Here is a 17,824-nt window from a genome sequence, read left to right as displayed (position 1 = left end):
GTCAAACACATAACATTCATTTGGCTTTTACACACATGCAGATGGTTTGACTGAGTTTTGCTTTTAGATGATAGGTTTGTTTTAAACTCCAAACTTGGTTTAAAAGGCATAATGAATTCACGGTATTATAACTTGGTTCTAAGCAAGCCAGGAAGCTGAAATTAGAACTCATTCAAGGTCAGATTCTACCTTCACTTACACCCATGCCACCCCATTGATTTCAATGTTCAAATATTAATCATTTAGTACACTCCCTACTGTGAACTACAGTAGTTTCATTATACCCTGTGACACAGCAACCCCTTGGCAAAGGGCCCCCTGCTCTTTGCAAACATCTCTCACCTCAGACCTGACAATCTCACTACACCAAACACCTATCTTACAGGATATTTACCCATAAAGTATCTACAGAAAGCTTGTAACTTTTCCAGATTCAGAATCATTGGAAGATGTATATATGGGTAATATTTTTAGGAATAAAATAAAATATGCTTTGTGGACTTGGAGTAAAAATTAGTCACTAGTGGATAACTAGCCTCGGTGATGGCCCTTTTGGGCAGGGAGAAGTTGTCCCCCTGCCCTATTTAGCTAGTGATGCAACGCAAAGCTCAATTGTTTAACCTTGTGTGATACTAGGACTTTGCCTCTGGCGGTTTCCAGTAAATGGCAAACAATCAAAACCACTTGCATATAAAAAGAACTTTAGAACAAGAGAGAGATTCACCCTGTCTGTGACTGTAAACAAAAGACTCTTTTCAGTATAACACAGGGAGGTAGAAGCACTGTGGACCCATTTGCTGGAATGGGGAAGCCCCTTGTGGAGCATTGGGCGGGAAGAGGGTCATGAATATTTGTATTCTTGTTCCTGTGAAACCAGCCAACTCTGCAATAGACTGAACTTTGAGGGGAAACCTACTTTATTAGGAAAGGTAACTATTAATACATGTAGATCCAGTTTGCTTTATTTTATTTTGTTTTGTATTGTAACCATTTATTTCCATCATTTTCTCTCATTTCTAGTTAAATCTGTACCCTTTCTTTAAAAAAAAAAAAGACACCTACTTTTGTTTCATTGTAAGTGCTCAAATGTGCTGGTGATTTACAGAAGCAATGGTTTAAGGTGAAACTGGTAAACTCACCTCAATGAGCAGTGGTTGCTATGTTGGAGGAAGAAGCTCTCCAGCCGACATAGCTCTGTGCATACTACCACTTATGCCGACGAAACTTATGTTGCTCGGGGGGGGGGGGGGGGGCAGGGATGCGGGTTTCACACCCCTGAACAACATAAGTTTTGCCAGGATAAGTGGCGGTAGTGCAGACCTTACCTAAGTGATTTTCCCCACAGAGCCCTGGTCTACAATACAAAATTAATTCGGTATAACTATGTCTCTCAGATGTGAATAATCCACACCGCTGGCAACATAGTTATATTTTCCTAACCACTGGTGTGGTGTGGACAGCGCTATGTTGGTGGGAGAGCTTCTCCCACTGACATAACTACCATCTCTCATGGAGGAGGAGTTAGTAAGCTGTGACGAAGTGGGACTGTTGTTAATGTTTCCTCTGAATACTGTAGAGGTGCCTCAATTTCCCCTATGCATTTCTTAAGTCTCTAGGTGGTGGGATAAGGGGGTGTAATTGTTGCAGAAAAAAGGGCCAGTGTACATAAATAGCCAACACTCTGTCTCCTGGCAACTGATGGCCTGGGCCCTTCCCCCCTGCAAGGTGATAGCTAAAGGGTTGGAGAACAAAGGAATCAGGTGACCTCCTGTCCCGGGAAAGGGAGGAAGCCCAGAGGAGGAGGGGCTGGAGGGTGAGTTGTGTTTGGGCTGGCTGGGGACGTGGAGTGAAGTGCAGACATGGTTGTCTGGCTCACTGCCCCGCAAAATGGACCCGGCTGAGGGGTCCTGTTCTCTGTACCTAAAAGCTCTGTTTTAGATCGTGTTCCTGTCATCTAATAAACCTCTGTTTTACTGGCTGGCTAAGAGTCACATCTGACTGCGAAGTTGGGGTGCAGGGCCCTCTGGCTTCCTGAGGATCCCGCCTGACCGGACTTGCTGTGGGAAGTGCACGGAGGGGCAGAGGATGCTGAATGCTCTGAGGTCAGACCCAGGAAGGTGGAAGCTGTGTGAGCTTTTTGCCCTGAAGACAGTCTGCTCACAGAGAGCAGACTTCACCAGAGTCCTGCCTGGCTTCGTACGGAGCAGTTCTAGAGCATTGCCCGGGGATTCTGTGACATGAGCTACAGAAGAACTCTCTCTCCTATTGACTTAGAGCATCTTCACTACAAGTGCTACAGCAGTGCAGTCGTGCCACTGTAAATCTGTAGTATAGACCTGCCCTCAGAGGGAAAACTGGGGAAAACTCAGTAGTTTGTGCCTCACATTTCCACACATCTGCTAGCCCATTGGAATGGTAATTGTTTGTTCTTAATGGGAGAAAAACCCAAACTGCAAGATTTCTGGGTCAAGGACCATCTTTTTTGGTATTTGTTTGAATTGTGCCAAATAGAATGGGGCTTTAATTCCTGTTTGTGGGGACAGGAACTACCACAATAGTAACAAATAATATCATCAGGTTTCTTTTCTACACGCTGACATCGGATTCACACTCATATTTAAGATGAAGCTAGAAAACTTTAACAGGTGCCCAAAGTTATGTCACAGTAGTATGAACTCCCAGGTTTGCCATAGACTTAAACAAGGGGGGACATTTTAGATGCTCCTAGTCCCATCTAATAAGGGGTAAGCAGATCTGCTGTAATGGACATAGCCTGGAAAAGAGCTTTCAAGATGCCTCAGAGTGCATTTCCTTAAACGGTGCACTCAGGAGATTATGGCTATCGGCTTTATTTATATTATGCATTGTAGAAGGCAAAACACAATAGAGAAAACATGGAAAGTGAAAGTAAATTATACCAAAAATGCATTACTGAGAACTAGCTAAATGGTTTCAGTAATGGAGCAAGAAGCTGAGTTACAAAGGAAGCGGTAAAGACATTTATTAACATTTATAGCCCATTCTTCTCTTGAAATTGAATCTAGGTCCTTGTGACTCAGGAGGAGGTCATGGTTTGTGGGATAGAAAGAGCACTCACACACAGAGTTTCCCCTTCCTAAGCTTTTTTAGCCCATCCCTGCTCTTCTCTGAGGTAATGGGTACCTGACCCTGCATCTAGCTACCCTATAGGTGGGGTTTAAATTACCTCACCACTTTAGCATGGTGTTCCTCCCATTGTGTGCTAGGTATAGACATGTTATTAAAGCTAATGTTAAAAAAACATTATGTAATACATAGGTTGAGAAAAGTGTCTGTACATCTGGGTATAGTGCTTAGATTATCCATAAATGCAGAGTTTGTTTGTAAAAGTCATATGCTAGAGTACATAATCAGCAATAACCCAAATTTAGGTGAATAAATTTAACAATACAGTTTAGATATTAGATTCAAAGGCAGCTTATCCATCCACTGCTAGGAGTCAAACATCCCCTTTGTTTGTGAAATGACAAGATAATGGCTCCAGCCTTGAGATAATTAATGTGTGTCTCTCATCATTTTAATTTAAGTGGTTAGTTCACATGCATCCTGCTGCACCATTATACTTTGGTCAGTTACAGCTGCTTTCAAATGTAGGTTTAAAGTCATTTGAGGAGTACAAGAAGAGAAAACCAAAATGAATAAAACAGAAAAATCTTAGTATGGTGCACAGTGAGAATTGAAACACTTTCCTGACATGTATGTAACTGAAATTAAGGCTTTTTTTTTTTTGGTATATGTACCATGTGATCTAGGCTGGTCTGGTAGCTATGATAGAAGGAATGACACAAGCCAAATGTTTATGGTTGGGAAACAGGAATTTGCCAACAGGGAGAGCCACACCAACCATAATTTCTCTTCCCCTTCCTCTGGCTTTAGATCAGGGATGGCTGACTGTGATTCCTATTTGCCAGTTGGAGAATCCATGACAGGCTAATAATGAATCAGACATCACAGTACATGGTAGCTATGAGTCTCCATTCTACCAGAGAGGAATGAAAAATTGCTGAGCAGAAAACTGGTCATGGGAGAAAAATATAGAGTATGGCGGCCAGGGGTGTGTGTGTGTGGGGGGGGGAAATAAAGGTTTCTGAGAGAATGGTCGAGTGAAAAGAAGCTTGTATTGGAAGAGAAGCACAACCGCAAATTAATGTGGTTCGTTCAGATGCAATAGGCCTTGCAAGCATTATACTTGGCAGCATTACAAGTTCAGTTGTCAAAAATATGTTCACTGCGTTCCATACTAGCAATGGGCTAGATCACCAGTCGGTGTAGCTCCATCAATTTCAATAGAGTGATGCTGTTTTACACTAGCTGAGGATCAGGCCCATTACATTTATTTCATCAAGCTGTTTTATAATTTGATTTTGCTGATGAAACCCATCATTGGACAACGGGCAGACCTAGCATTTACTTTCAGTCTATTTTGAGCTATGCAAATTATGGGGTGATTAGTAGATACACAGCATCTCCCTAAATATGATAAACAATCACTCATCTCAACTGAACCAAATTCTCCAACAGTAAAAGAGAAAGCACATTAACGAGCTGCATCACCTAGCCTTAATGCCACTATCTGAGTTCCAAATTCACTTAGATTTCAAATAACAAGCTATTTAAAAAAACAAAAACACAGTTGTGTAGGTGATGGAACTATAGATCTGTAGCATCCAGACAGCTGTTTGCTGTTGGTGGTGGCGTTATTGTTGATGTTCCCCAAGTCAGCTCAGATGGTGCGAGGAAATCAGATGCCGAGAGAGAGAGAAAACTAGGATCTGCAGGGTTTGCACAAGAGTACAGGCTGATCTTGACTTTCATTGCTTTAAACTTTACAGAAAGCAATTTAGTCTACAGAATAAGTGCTTGCTATTCTGTATCTGATTTATATGTTTCAAAGTGTACTGCACTGAAAAGATATTTATCCTTGTCTTGTCAGAGTTGAAAAGTGCACATAAAATTTGAGAGCGCGCTTTTTCTATCACTGTGTGCAACAGTAATTTTGTTTCATTCCATTTTTTTCTTGTGGCTTTTACTTATTTTCTATTTCCTGCTTTTCTGCTCTTTGAGCAAAGCTAAAGGGAAGGAGAATAGACCCCTCCCCCCAAATCTTAACTCAAAGCATCAGCTTTGTTTAAATATTAGAGTGACCTGAATTTACTATACAGTGACTATAAATGATTGCATCCATGCCAATTTCCTTTGCTATCATGTTTTCTTTGTACTTTTTAAGTATTAAAAAAGCCATGAAGCTTTGAACACATGAAGGATTCATACCCAGCATTATTCATTCAAATTAGCTCTCTTGCTCTGTGTATCCCAGTAACATAGAGATAAATTTTAATGTCACATCGTTGTTTAATTTTACATATGGGAAAGATTTGACTAAAGATTTCTTACAACAAACACTGTTAGTGCAGAAAATCATGAATATTGCTCTGTATGACAGCAAATAAAGACAGTGGTTAATAAAAGGAACTCTAGAATCTATCACTTATCATAACACACACATCATACCATAATCTACTGATATATGCAACAAAAGGACATGTACCACTGGTGAACTGGGTGTTAAAAATATCAGCTGTATACAGTTGCTATCATGGAGACACTTGTTAAGTGCCTTTGCTAACTGTACTTGGAAATAAATAGATTATCCTTTGTCAATTAATTATTTTATAATAAACCCCATTAAACAGAGTGAATATCTTCCATAGAGGCTTTGCCAAACCAGATCAGGATTTTCTTCAACCACTCTAGCATCTCACCTTAGGCTGCTATCTTGTAGCTAATACTTTGCTTCAGAGGAAGTGAAAATCACCACATTACACAGTCACCTATGTAATGCATATGTACATTGAGTTTATCTGGGAGAAATTATTTTTCTGAGCCTCACAGGCAATTAGCTCATGACCTTAAAAATGAGAGAAGATTACTACTATCTTAGCAGTAAATGTAATGGGTGGTCATACAACTGCTCATTCCCTTTGAAAATAGAGTCATGGCATTTGACTTCATGACTGCTAGAACAGTGAATCCACAGTCATATGCACCGTACAGTCATCCGATGAAATTAATTGCGGCAGGAGATCAAGTTCTTCTACAATATCTTCTAGCTTCAGTAGAACATTGTCAAGGCTTGACTGGTGAAAAACGTCTCTGGCTGCTGCCTCTGTTAATGAATTTGTGCTATCCTTCTAAAGAAGGAATCTCCAATCTAGAAGGGTCAGGATTTTGTCTTTGGTATTCCATATCCTTTAACCCCATGTGAATACATATCCTTGGTTATACCTCATGTGATTGCCACCAAACAAGCAACATGAATACCTGGAAGCAAGCTCAGTCCCTAACAACCTAATGAAGGAGCAATCCCTTCTTTTGCAAAATGCAAGCAGTTTAACTTTTAGAAATACCTTTTATGCCCCTGCTGGAAAACAGTTACATGTTTCCTCCATACGGAGTGATTTTTGGCAAGACTGAACTTTAAAAGAGCAAGAACACTCATAACATCTGAGAAAAAGTAGATGTGCTGGAGTAGTATGTTCTGGAATAGGAACTTAAGAACAAACAGTTGGCATCTTATGGATCTCTCAGGAGTATCATGGACTATTAGGTCCCAGTAAAGCACATGCTGAAGTCTCACTGACTTCAGTAAAACAAGTACAAGCTTCAGCTTTCTTAAAGTGTTTAAGTACTTTGCTGAATGAGAACCTTATTGCTTCAGAAACTTAACAAATGTGTCACAGCCTTACAAAGTCCATACCTGTTCATAGACAACTTAATAATTCAGCATGTTAATTATTCCCGCACACTTTATGGGACATATTACACTGGAAAGCACATAAAACTTCAGCAAGTGTGTCAGCCCTACATACTTCATAAGGTGCACAGGAGTTGTGGCACAATTGCCAAATAGTCTTCAGGCAGTAATGTGGATTACCCGTGTTTGTTCCTTGGAGATGTAGTCTTGCTCCATTCATGACATCTGAATAGTTTATATTAATCCTCTCAGAAAGTAAACACAACTTCAAATCTGCATGGATCAGTACACATTTCTTGAGGTAGGCAAAAGGCCAAATGCACTTCATAAAAAGCAAAGGAATTGTGATACAGATGCTGAATAATTAAGTTGTCCATAGACTCCTACACATTTTGTAAGGTGTGCAAGGCCTGTGATGCTCTTGCCAAGATTATATGTAGTTTACAAAATGTTCAGGAGCTGCAATATGGATGCTGAATAATTGAGTTCCTCATGGATTTGTGTGCCTACTGAATTCAGTAACAGTTCTGAAAAGGAAAGGAAGAGAAAAGAAAGCTCTAAATGCAGAAAAAAAAACACCTAAATCAGTCTCCAAACTAACAGATGCAGTCTTTGTTATAGTCTGATATGCAAGGTTATATTAGCCAATTTCATAAGGTTATCTAAGGGTACAGAGAAAAATTCCTGTAGCAGAATAACTCTTTTTGATGCTATATTACAGTGCAGGTTTGGGATGCAAAACAGTATGTTAGGTGTATCCTCTTCATTGTTAACCTCTGCATGTGACTGCAGACCTCCTTTTTATATAGCCCATGCCTAAATCTTCTCAGTCTTTGCCCCTTGTTGCTAGTTTTTTTTTTATTACACAATCCCTTCTGCTGGATCCTCCTTTCCCCACTCTTTTATATATATCACACACACACACACACACACACACACACACACAGGTATTTTCCTCCTTGCTCTATATCTCCATTGACCCACTTCTTTAATAAGCTGTGGAACCATGCCAGTCCAAGTAACCAAAGCAACGTAACTGAAGCTTAGTGATGAAAATAAGGAATGGTGGCTTGAGTAGAAGCATGAAATAGTTAGCTGTGTAAGTCAAGGAATGGGGAAATTAATGGTTGTGTAATGACTGGTAAAATGATGAAGTAGATGGCTATGTGAGCAATGGCCATTGCAGAAATTGGAAATATATTATATATTTATATATTTTAATATATATCTATAATATATATATAATTAAATTATAGCAATTATAAATTAATATATATTATATTATATTAATTAATATAGTTTATATATTATATATAATTATATATAATTTAAGTATACCAATTCATCCCCAATTTTTCCATTAAGGACTGCAGTTGCCTTTTAATAACAGTATTGATTACAAAAAAAAGACATTAGGAAGAGACAGCACTATACCTGATCTGACCTGGCCCTGATACTGCACAGGTATCAGCTACCATAGACCTTTATGGGCCCATGAACCCACTGTGGAGTCTCATTGATTTCAGCGTTAGAGCCTATGTTTTCCATAATCACAAGTATGTTACATTCTGTTGCATTATTGAGCATGCAGCAATAATGCATGTCATAGCACATTCTAAAAATACATATTTTACTTGTTCTACATAAAGCAAGATTGGATGTTTTTCTAAAAGCTCTGCTCTAGCAATTCTTTTGAGGAAGTTCTATGGCCTGTGTTATGCAGGAGGTCAGACTAGATGATCACAGTGGTCCCTTCTGGCTTTAGAATCTATGAAAATATAATTACCCACAGACATGAAAAATGTACCTCTAAATGAAAAAAATGCAGCACTAGTGAAATATATAAAAAGAGTAAAAACAAACAAACAAACAAGATAAGAAACCAAACCAAACTCTAGCCAACTCTACTCTGGTTTTGTAACTAGATTTCCTCATTTATTTCAAATTGGAACACACACAGACACCGATCTGGCTTTATTTCTTACTAATACTATTTTAATAAAGTATGTAATTACTTCTGGTAGTAAATTATTTTTACTGTACTCAAGTAATACAGCCGTGACACATTCATTTATTGCTTGGTTTATCTGAATCCATACCAACATTCATCTCTAGTTGAAAAAATAAGATTTGTTAGGGGTACTTTCATCTCAGCTCAAATCCAGTAGATGTGAGTAGTGATGGAGAGATTTGACCATGAGATGGAGTAGTTGGTAATTACCATAAAAATGAGTGTGGTAGTGTTACCAACCAAAGTGTTCAAAAATCATGTGATAGACTTACAATTCATAAGGCTTCAAAAATAATAAGCTTTGGATTATTTTTATTTCTAATAAGCTTTGAATTCTTTTTGTCATCTTGGTTTTCAGTCTTTTGAGTTCATGTTCCCAAGATTTCCTCTGCAGTCGTAAAGGCTAGAATTTTTATATAGTTTATAATTAAAGCCAGAAGTCCCATAACTTAATCTCATGACTCCAGGAGCTGAGCCTTTAAGAAAAAAATTACCAAAGATCTCAAGAGTTCGCAATACTGCCTCAGTCTATTTCTGGTTAGTCAGGTAGCAAGCTGTGCTTACTGATCCTAAGATTTGTGTACTTTTGTCGTTCCCATCTCCCTTGCTGTCACCCTGACTCCCTTTGTTTTTCTCATCTACCTCTTATGTCTTGTCTTTCGGAATGTAAGTGTTTAGGAACAGGGATTAATTTTCTATGTGTTTGTAGAGCACTTACCGCAATGGGGTCCTGACATGGTTGAGGCCTCTAGGCACTACGACAATATAAATATTTAACAACAACAACGACACATTTCAATGGAAAATTCCAATATGGTTTGCTAGTCACTAAAATAAGCACCAGTTCAGGAAATACCTCTGTTCAGGACAGCACTTGGCCACATACTTATTTTTCAGTACCTGCTAAAAGGTAAGAATATAATTAAGTATTGTCCTGCATATGGATGGACTTACACATGTTTCAATGCTTTCCTGAATCAGGGCCACAATGACTGCACTATAATATGTGTAATGCAGTATTCTTTGTAAGATGCAGCTACAAGTGGAAGACTATCGCACGTGTTTAGCAACATCTTCCCATCAGCACAAACCTAATTTATTTGAAAATCTTTACAGTCGGACAAGATAACTTTATAAATAGATTTGTTGCCTACAAGATAAGGCACCTTTACGAGCTCTGAAGTTTTACTTGCTAAATATAACTATCTTGAGATAAAAGAGGAGGCAGCACCATGTGGGCTTTGAGTGCGGGACAAAGGCCTGATTCTGATCGCAACAATGCAATTCCACTGACTTCACTGAATCAATGCACATTTCTGTACAGTGGTGTACAGCAAGATCAAAGTCAAGCCTCATGCTTCAGTTTCGAATAATTCACTTTTAAACTTGGGGTTGGTTTTAAATGAAACACGTGAAACAATCTTAAAACCTATTTTTGTTTTAATTTTTCCCACCAGGTCAGGTGCAGTCTGACCTAGGCTGTTTGCTGCTGATGCTGTACAAATAACCAATCGCCAACTCAAGCTTTCAGTGCTGGCTTACAACCAGCTTGAAAAGGGTCTGATACCACTGAAGTCAGTGGGAAATGGCAGGTGCTTATCTCTTCTTGAGATTAGGTTTGGGGGGGAGGGGAGGAACCTTCAAAAGGCCATTGTGCATTCACTACAACCACTAACAGAAAAGAGATACTTGAACTCCCCACGCCTCCTCCCCCACCACCCGTTTAAGTATACGCTCTGTTAACTAGTTCACTTTTGATGATCTCAGCAGAACATCCAGCATTTGTGCTCATCTTGCAATGATCTCCCTGACTTCTCCAAGTGGGGATGTAATGGCAATAATTTACACAGGGGCTCCTAATTTCATTGCATTAATGAGTTTCATAATTATTTATTTAAAAAAAAACCCCTCTTTTTTCATTAATATGAAATAGCCACCAAAATTAGCAGTCAGCCACACAAAAGTGCTACAGAATCCAGGGACCTAATAAAGAATTAAGTACAGCATGCTGTGGAGCACATGGGGCCTTGTCCAAAATTCTCACTGGCATGGGCCTGCAATTTATGATACACTGCCTTGTGGCTGAAAAGTCGGGACCAGATCCTCACCTTATATAAATCAGTACCTTCAATGACATCAGACTATTTGATTTACACCTATGGAGGATCAGGCCTCATTCAGCTCTGTCATAGTATTTAGCCAGATTTCAAGTGGGTAGGGAAGAACTCAACTCTGATGGTTAAAGCTGAGAAATAGAGGAACGGCTACTATACTCAAAAGGGGCTGGGGGTGGGGGTGAGGGAAGTCACAGCTGTGACCAGAAAATATCACCCTGCAAAGAATTTTTATTTCTTATTTGAAAGAAGTGCATGTAATAAATCAGAACTTAAAACTGAATTCCATGTTTATGTTGTTTGTTATGGCCTGGGTCTACAGAAAACCTGTTGACCTTGCCATAATTAAAATGGCAAGTGTAGAGCTGCAGTACAATTATTTATTTAGTAATAATGCGCTTAGTTCTTTCCTTATTGTAACAGAATTCAGTGTATGAATATCAGAAGTAGGTCAGACTGCACCTGGCCTGGTGGGAAAAATTAAAACAAAACAAAAATAGGTTTTAAGATTGTTTCATGTGTTTTATTTAAAACCAACCCCAAGTTTAAAAGTTAATTATTGGAAACTGAAGCATGGCTTGAGTCCACACAGGAAGTCTGTGGCAGAGTAGGGAATTGAACCTGGGTCTTCCTTTGCACTTTTTTGTGTCCCAAAGACTAGCAAGATATATAATTTTACAGCATGCCTCCTGCTGTAACACATACATAAATTATGAAAACATTAAAATATTATGTATGTAAATATAAGGCACGAGTAAATATAATAGAAATATATAGGCGCTACTTCCAAAGCTCTGATATAAAACATGTTAAATCTATAATGAAAACTTAAAATACACGTTTAGAAGACAGATTTCAATTGATTGATATTTATGATGATTTTCTTTGTGAAAAGAGATTGCAATTGCTCACGAAGATAGGAACAAGGAGGAATACAGTAGTGTAAGTTGCTACTGAAAGTAAATTGCTGGCCAAGTTAGGTTTCTTCACTGTAAAATGATGTCTTTTTGATCATGTACTGAAATTACAAAATCTGATTTCTTTCAAGGTTGTGTGAAGGCGACCCATTTTCTGCAGAATGATATTGTATGGATGCCTTAAGCGATAAGATATAAAATCATGTCAGCGTATGTTCTTTTCCTCATTCCTAATCAATTAACTATGTAGGTTTTACAAAGAAAATATCATTAACAACAATGGGCAGGTACATAGATTTCAAATTATGTGTAATTATAGATTGTGTGAGATTTTGCACATCATCTCATAATGGGTCATGATCAGAAACAATTATTTCCATTAGATTTAACTGCTTAGGCCACCTATAAAAGTTGCCCAATCCTGTATCCTTTCCATTCTCACATGAATTGTACTGTTGATTTCAGTGGGAATACTTCTGTTAAAGCTGCAGGATTAGGCCACTAAAATATGCTGCTAATATTATTTTGGAATAACATCATGTGTCCAGTGTATGAAGTATTGACAAATAATAAATTCAGCTGATAAAGTAATATTCATGAGACCTACACTCTGATCTAAATATGAAATGTTAATGATCACATGTAAACCAATGAAGAACTGGGATTATTACAACTGAAGGGTGAAAATTCCTTAATGGACCAAATTCTGAGTTCTAAGAGAGAAAGGATAGTCCAGAGGTTAGGGAACTAGCCTAGAGGAAGACCCAGGTTCAATTCCCTACTCTGCCACAGACTTCCTGTGTGGACTCGAGTCAGCAGACCCATGCTAGGGAGCCCTGAGCTTGAGCATCTACATTGTATTTGAACCCTATGTCAAGACTTTTCAGACCTGCCCTTGAACCTAGGGCTCTGGTGTATATATTGCAGTGTGCAGACCTGAGTCAAACTAACCATACCACAGAGTTCCTAGTTCCCACCCCTCTTCCCCCCCCCCGGCAACAAATGTGGCTGCTCTAGCCCTAGGAGTGTGGTGCACTGTGAGAAAACTTTACTGCCCACCCTGCATGTTACCAGGAAACAGCTCACTTGGCAAAAGGCTTGATTGGTTCACTCTCCATTGCAAACCCAGGAGGCTCTCTGATGGTGTGCTTACAGATCGGTGATCAGAAGAGAATGGGTTAACACTCACCTGCTCTACTGCCATTTGCCAGGGGGGAGGGGGGAGTGAGAGGGGGCTTTCATTTTCAATAGAGTGTCTCAGATTGTTGGGATAGAGAGGACTAAGGAAGTTGTACTGTGGAATTATGGAACGCTTCCAGATAATTCCCAGACACAAGTCAAGTGGGGCTTCATCTATGCTGCAAAGCAATAGAGCTTGGACCCTCCAGCCCTGCAGGGTCCTGAGGCCCTGGATCGGAGCATCAGGTTAGCACAATTGCAGTGTAGATGAGTCCGGGCTCAAGCACAGGCTTACACTGAAGTGTAGGAATACACTTAACCTCTTTGTGCCTCAGTTTCCCATCTGTAAAAAGGGCAGGGGGAATAATACTTCCTTACCATGGTTGTGGTGAGGATAAATACATTAAAGACTGAAGGCTTTGAGATCTACTGATGAAACAGCACTATATAAGAGCTAGGTAGTATTACACAGATCTAGATTTAAGCAGGAGAGGTAAATAAATGACCTTGAAATTCAAGGCTTGCATCCTTGTAGCTATGTAGGTGCCTGAAGAGAAATGATGTTATGACTCTCCAGAAGTACCCAGATTTGTGAGGCACCTCAGCCCTACCTCCCCTTACTGCGAAGCAGTCTTGTTTGCGTCTGCTGTAGCTCAGCTCCCTGAAACCAACAGCCTCTGGCCACACAAACACTGTCTTCCAGGCCTCTGCAGACCTCATTCTCTATGTTCAGCTTAGTAATAGGCACACCAGCCCCCGAGTCGCCAAAACATTCCCTCAGTAGGATTCAGCCCTATCATTGGACACTCATAGAAATTACCAGGTAAGCGGTCACTGATGAAAGAGTGTGTCATAAATATAAAGGTAAACCCCTTTAAAATCCCTCCTGGCCAGAGGAAAAATCCTCCCACCTGTAAAGGGTTAAGAAGCTAAAGGTAACCTCGCTGGCACCTGACCAAAGTGACCAATGAGGAGACAAGATACTTTCAAAAGCTGGGAGGAGGGAGAGAAACAAAGGGTCTGGGTCTGTCGGTATGCTGCTTTTGCCGGGGATAGAACAGGAATGGAGTCTTAGAACTTTTAGTAAGTAATCTAGCTAGGTATGCGTTAGATTATGATTTCTTTAAATGGCTGAGAAAAGAACTGTGCTGAATAGAATGACTATTTCTGTCTGTGTGTCTTTTTTGTAACTTAAGGTTTTGCCTAGAGGGATTCTCTATGTTTTGAATCTAATTACCCTGTAAGGTATCTACCATCCTGATTTTACAGAAGTGATTCCTTTACTTCTATTTCTATTATAAGTCTTCTTGTAAGAAAACTGAATGTTTTTTCATTGTTCTCAAATCCAAGGGTTTGGGTCTGTGGTCACCTATGCAAATTGGTGAGGATTTTTACCAAACCTTTCCCAGGAAGTGGGGTGCAAGGGTTGGGAGGATTTGGGGGGGAAAGATGTGTCCAAACTACGTTTCCCAGTAAACCCAGTTAGAGTTTGGTGGTGGCAGTGGATATTCCAAGGACAAAGGATAAAATTAATTTGTACCTTGGGGAAGTTTTAACCTAAGCTGGTAAAAGTAAGCTTAGGAGGTTTTCATGCAGGTCCCCACATCTGTACCCTAGAGTTCAGAGTGGGGGAGGAACCTTGACAGAGTGTATACACAGTTTGACTAGTACTATTTAGGACAGATCATTTTTATAACAAGACAGCACTGGAATGTACTTATAGTGGAAATGAACATAAGTTTATTAACAATGGATAAGATTGAAGAGCTAGTAAGCAAGAACAAGAGCAACAGGTTACATATAAAGAAAACTTGTAACATGCAATCCTAGGTCTACACTTAGCAATAGTTACCTTTCCCATGTAATAAAATATATTTTCTCTCAAGGATTCAGCCTTTGATTGAGCTGCTGGTTTTCAGTCACAACCAGGATCCAAGTTTTCATGAACACCCCAAACACTTCAAGGGCTTTCCTCTGTGAATGGATGACAAAATGTTTGTGTGTGTCTCCTTATATTTTCCAATAATCATTGTTTTTTTCCTCCCAAAACAGGCTGACCCCCATGGTTCTCTTCCTGGGTGTTGGCTCCAAGGTGTCCTCCCATACTCCTGTTTGTTTCACAACCCCCCCTCCCCACACACACACACACAATGAACCTGTTTGTCCTGTTTAATTTCACATGTAATTGGAGAATCCACTGTGTTGGCTTTGTAATGCTTAATTTACAGCAGAGACAGAGATAGGTGAATAGACATGCTTTGTCAGGCAGAAAACCTGTTGCCAGCTTTGCCTTGTTACAGACTTTAAAGCATAGTTTCAGTGTGTATGCACAACTCCTTATACAGTATTTCACAATGATATTAACCACCTGTGTTTCATTGACTTTTGTGTTTACCTTACCACACGCTTTTTGGATAAATATTATGAAAGCATCATGTTGGGTGCAATGAGTTTGTCAGGCCTGAGAGGAGTTGCTGTTACAGAACAGTGGACCCTGTGCCAGTTGGCACTGAGGGAGTCTTAGGGTTCCAAATTTCATACTGTTGTGTGTGCACTGCACCTTTAAATGTACAGGAGTCTCCCTGCCTCAGGTAGGGGGCCGTTTAAGGCAACTACATTTTGTGTTTCAGTTCAGATTAAGGAATACGACAAAGAGATTTATAGAGAAAAAATATAATACTCGAGAGAGAGAGAACGAACAAAGCGATCTGCTCTGTGCCATTCTGCATCTGAAGAGAAAACAAAATGACAGCTGCCTCACAGCTACCACTCTGGATGACAGGGAGACTCCTACATATTTAAAGGTGTGGTACTCACAAAAACCATCATCTCCTTTTAATCTCTGAAGTCCCAGTTTCCCTTATGATAAGTAAGGTTTCAGAGCAACAGCTGTGTTAGTCTGTATTCACAAAAAGAAAAGGAGTACTTGTGGCATCTTAGAGACTAACCAATTTATTTGAGCATAAGCTTTCGTGAGCTACAGCTCACTTCATCGGATGCATACTGTGATAAGATATTACCAACAGGAGAGTAGGTTTGTTGGGGAGGGTGGGGAGAAAACCTTGATTTGTGCTGGAAATGGCCCACCTTGATTATCATACACATTGTAAGGAGAGTGATCACTTTAGATAAGCTATTACCAGCAGGAGAGTGGGGTGGGGGGAGAGAAAACCTTTTGTAGTGATAAACACCCATTTTTTCATGGTTTGTGTGTATAAAAACATCTTCTGTATTTTCCACAGTATGCATCCGATGAAGTGAGCTGTAGCTCACGAAAGCTTATGCTCAAATAAATTGGTTAGTCTCTAAGGTGCCACAAGTACTCATTTTCTTTTTATGATAAGTAGGGACACAAAGATTACCAGAGAGAATTCTCCTGTGTTTCCACAGATATACCTTTGTTGAAAAAACTGTGGCTTGCCTGGCAGAAGGCAAGCATGTTACTGTGACTATATTTCAGGAGAAAGTTCCAGCAGAATCTCCATGACAAAATATTCAACCCATACTAATGTGAATGGGAGCCTTGCTTCCCACATCAAGGGAAGAAAAGATCCCTTTAACTTGAAGATGGAGAGAGAGACTTGCATGTGCACTGAATTGTGCGGTCCCTTGACTCCCTTTCAGTAAACACACTCTTGGCAGCATTAGGGTGACCAGATGAAATGGACAAAATATTGGGACACATGGGGGAAGCAAAAAAAAAAAAAATGCTGGAGCGGCCAAAGCTGCAGTATCTGGACAAATGGCGTCCCGACCGTGCATTGGTCGGGACACGGGACAAAGAACTAAAAATCAGGAAGTCTGGTCACCCTAGGCAGCATGCACTGAAACAACATTGATTTAAACCCACTGCATTTGTAGAAGTCAAAGATTTTAAAGGGATTATAAAAATTATGCTTAATTTGACATTGATTGAGACTAAGTAGCAAATAAATCTTTTATTGATTGTTTGTTATTTCTGTTTGTTAAATTCTACTAAGATAGTATGGTGTTCTGGAGCAAAAGTCTTTTAATTTGGGCCGGTGTAGATTAAGAGTCCTTGATTTTGATATTTGAATTATGTGGAGTTATGCAATTTTTTTCTTTTTTTTTTAATTACTCTTTTCACTAATTACATTCCAAATAGATACAATATCTCTTTTCCTCCCATACCACTGAATTTAAAAACATGTTATGCAAATCATTCATTTTAAAGTGCTGTCATTTAAAGCATCTCATTTTTTTTAGATAATGACATATCAGAAAATGTAGGGAACAGAAAAATTCTGCTTCAATCTGCCTGTCACAGTTTGACAAGACCTGGAACTGTAAATAATTCGACCAGGTCTCATTCTTTTTGACCCAGGAACAAAATATCAGTTTATATTCTATCACAAAGTTGAAAAATTAATTTTACTCAATATAATAATGAGAAATTGTCAAGTACTTTAGTAAGGCTAAAATAGGATCTGCCATACAACAACATAGTGCATTCTAAATCTCTCTCACACGCTATCTCAGCTTTTTTAATCCAACACTTGGTCAAAAAATTAAAACAAAATAGCCTATCAGCCAAGATCCTCTAGATCTTAACTCTGCATGGTGGTGCGAGGATAAAACCTCCCTTGTGCCTCTCTGTGTAGGATTAGACATAATTACAGCTCCTATACTTCAGGAGGGCACAGTCCACATGACTCTAGCAGCCCTACTGGCGCTAGACTCTCCAGAGGGGGCAAAAATGGGCTTTGGTCTTAATCCCCCACCTCCAGTTCCACAGGCAAGAAGAATTGACACTTTACACGATGAAGCTTTTCCTGTCCTCTGTCAAAGG

The 17,824-nt window shown here is 39.5% G+C and overlaps 1 protein-coding gene across 3 annotated transcripts in view; it reads right to left on the bottom strand.

The window, feature by feature from the left end:
* CDH12 (cadherin 12) overlaps nt 1–17,824 on the bottom strand; it is an 822,829-nt gene that overhangs the window by 150,081 nt on the left and 654,924 nt on the right. The window lies entirely within an intron of this gene.

The sequence above is a fragment of the Natator depressus genome, chromosome 2 (genome assembly GCF_965152275.1).
Source record: "Natator depressus isolate rNatDep1 chromosome 2, rNatDep2.hap1, whole genome shotgun sequence".
NCBI lineage: Eukaryota > Metazoa > Chordata > Testudines > Cheloniidae > Natator > Natator depressus.
This window is presented reverse-complemented; position numbering and strand designations above follow the sequence as displayed.